Raw genomic sequence first — 3,100 nt, 5'->3', positions numbered from 1 at the left:
CTAACAAGTGAAATTAAAGATAGTGCTAAAACCAAGCAAGAGGCAGATAAATTGGCCTGAAAAAGGAACAAACCTGAGGACTGGGAGAAATTTAGAATTCAACAGAGGAGGACTAAGGTTTTCATTAGGAGGGGGAAAATGGATTATGAGAGGAAGCTTGCTTGGAACATAAAAACTGACTGCAAAAGCTTCTTTAAATATGTGAAGAGAAAAAGATTAGTGAAGACAACTGTCGGTCCCTTGCAGTCGGATTGAGGTGAATTTATAATGGGGAACAAAGTAATGGCAGACCAATTGAACAAATACTTCAGTTCCGTCTTCACGAAGGAAGGCACGAATAACGTTCCAAAAGTACTAGGGGACCGAGGGTCGAGTGAGAAGGAGGAACTGAAGGATATCCTTATGAGGTGGGACATTGATGGGATTGAATGATGATAAATCCCCGGGGATTGATAGTCTGCATCTAAGAGTACTTAAGGAAGTAGCCCGAGAAATAGTGGATGCATTGGTGATCATTTTCCAACAGGCTATTGACTCGCGATCAGTTCCTATCGACTAGAGGGTAATTAATGTAAAACCACTTTTTAAGAAAGGAGGGAGAGAGAAAGCGGGTAATTATACACTGGTTAGCCTGAATCAGTAGTGGGGAAAATGTTGGAATCAATTATTAAGGATGAAATAGCAGCGCATTTGGAAAGCAGTGACAGGATCGGTCCAAGTCAGCATGGATTTATGAAAGGTAAATCATGCTTGACAATTCTTCTGGAATTTTTGAGGATGTAACTAGTAGAGTGGACAAGGGAGAACCAGTGGATGTGGTATATTTGGACCTTCAAAAGGTTGTTGACAAGGGTCCACACAAGAGATTGCTGTGCAAAATCAAAGCACATGGTATTGGGGGTAATATACTGACCTGGATCGAGAACTGGTTGGCAGACAGGAAGCAGAGAGTTGGGATAAAAGGGTCCTTTTCAGAATGGCAGGCAGTGACTAGTGGAGTGCCTCAGGGCTCAGTGCTGGGACCCCAGCTCTTTTCAATATACATCAATGATTTGGATGAAGGAATTGAGTGCAATATCTCTATGTTTGCAGATGACACCAAACTGGGTGGCGGTGTGAGCTGTGAGGGGGACGCTAAGGGACTGCAGGGTGACTTAGACAGGTTAGGTGAGTGGACAAATTCATGGCAGATGCAGTAAAATGTGGATAAATGTGAGGTTATCCACTTTGAGGGCAAAAACGTGAAGACAGAATATTATCTGAATGGTGGCAGATTAGGAAAAGGGGAGGTGCAATGAGACCTGGCTGTCATGGTTCATCAGTCACGGAAAGTTGGCATACAGTTACAGTAGGCAGGAAAAAGGTAAATCGTATGTTGGCCTTCATAGCTTGTTGATTTGAGTATAGGAGCAGGGAGTTATTATTGCAGTTGTACAGGGCCTTGGTGAGGCCTCAACTGGAACATTGTTTTCTATTTTGGTCTCCTAATCTGAGGAAGGACGTTCTTGCTATTGATGGAGTGCAGCAAAGGTTCACCAGACTGATTCCCGGGATGGCTGGACTGACATATGAGGAGAGACTGGATCAACTGGTCCTTTATACATTGGAGTTTAGAAGGATGAGAGGGGATCTCATCGAAACATACAATATTCTGATGGGACTGGTCAGGTTAGATGCGGGGAGATTGTTCCCGATGTTGGGGAAGTTGGAGCAGGCTCGAGGGTCTAGATGGTCCACTACTGTTCCTAATTCTTATGTTCTTATGTTCTTACAGCAATTCTGGAAGAATAACATTGAAACGAAATGTGACCGGACACCCAGAAACAAGTCTTCATGTAGAAGGTTAAATGTTGCATCCCTTTCTGCAAAAAAATCCTTTCACAAACATTTCTCTGACCGAAACGGCACAAAGCAAAAATGTTCCTTTCAAAGTCATTAAACTCCCGAATTTCCGTGCCCCGCGAATCTCCTGAATCAGATGCCTCTAGTTTTGCCGACTCAATCCATGTACCTTTGCAATGTTCTGCTTCCACCCACACTATGAAATGTGCCACTAACTTATCGAATCATGGAATGGTTACAGCACGGAAGGCCATTCGGCCCATCGAGCCCGTGCCGTCTCTCAGCGAGTCCCACTCCCCCGCCCTTCCCCCATCGTACTGCAATTGTTTTTCCATCAGACACTTTTCCAACTCCCATCTGAAAGATAATATTGAGTCTCTCTCCACCGCCCTTTCAAGCCGTGCATCCCAGATCCTAACCACTCGCTCCTGTTCCTATGTGTAAAGTCTGGGAAACACGAGATCAATTCCTGCCACACTCACAGCCTTCCGAAAGATCGCACATTCATTCTATTCTCGTAAAACCAGCTCCTGAAGTATCGGCCAGCTGTGTAGGTTAAGGCTCTGGTTAGATTCCTAGGAACATATCAATCGCAGTGTTTCTGTAGTGTAGTGGTTATCAAGTTCGCCTTGCACGCGAAAAGTCCCCGGTTCGAAACCGGGTGGAAACATTTTCGACATTGTTCAATTAAATATTAGAAAAAATGGAATAATTGACATTAATGGTTCAATATTAACAAAGTTGGTGTTTGTTTCTGCTGATGTTAATAACCCTTCAACTAGGCTGGAGTTTAATATTTTGATATTTCAAATAACAGTGTTAATATTTGATGTCTCCAAGATGAGAGGGACTAATTGATGTCCTGTTTCTGACTGCTCCATATTTGATCGGGGCGGAGGGGCGGTGTGAGATCGGGGCTCAGGAGAGGCGAAGGCCCAAGGACAGTACGGGCCAGCGCACACTGCGATCTATGGATAGTCGGCACATGTGTACACACAAGGTCCATGCAGCAGAGCTTGGTCTGTGGTCGCCTTGGGTAATCCTTGCCTCTGGACCAAGACCTAGCTCTGTCAAGCCCGTGTGGTGGCAGGTGTGCAACGGTCACCCCACGTTAAAACCATCCACCCACAGGCATATTCCACCTTTCATGATGTACTTCGGGACCTAGATTGTCAGGTCCCTCATCGAAACACCTGTGAACTCATCCCTTTTTAGTGTGGAAACAAATCATCCTCGATCCGAGGGACTGCTTAATACT

General features: G+C 44.8%; 1 non-coding gene across 1 annotated transcript; it reads left to right on the top strand.

The window, feature by feature from the left end:
• Positions 1-2,439: 2,439 nt before the first annotated feature.
• On the top strand, positions 2,440-2,512 carry trnaa-ugc (transfer RNA alanine (anticodon UGC)). Its single transcript has one exon. It is a non-coding gene; the product is annotated as a tRNA-Ala (tRNA).
• Positions 2,513-3,100: the final 588 nt, after the last annotated feature.

This window comes from Pristiophorus japonicus, unplaced genomic scaffold (genome assembly GCF_044704955.1).
Source record: "Pristiophorus japonicus isolate sPriJap1 unplaced genomic scaffold, sPriJap1.hap1 HAP1_SCAFFOLD_85, whole genome shotgun sequence".
Classification (NCBI taxonomy): Eukaryota; Metazoa; Chordata; class Chondrichthyes; family Pristiophoridae; genus Pristiophorus; species Pristiophorus japonicus.
Note: the sequence above shows the minus strand (reverse complement) of the source record. Positions and strands in the feature narration are given on the sequence as shown.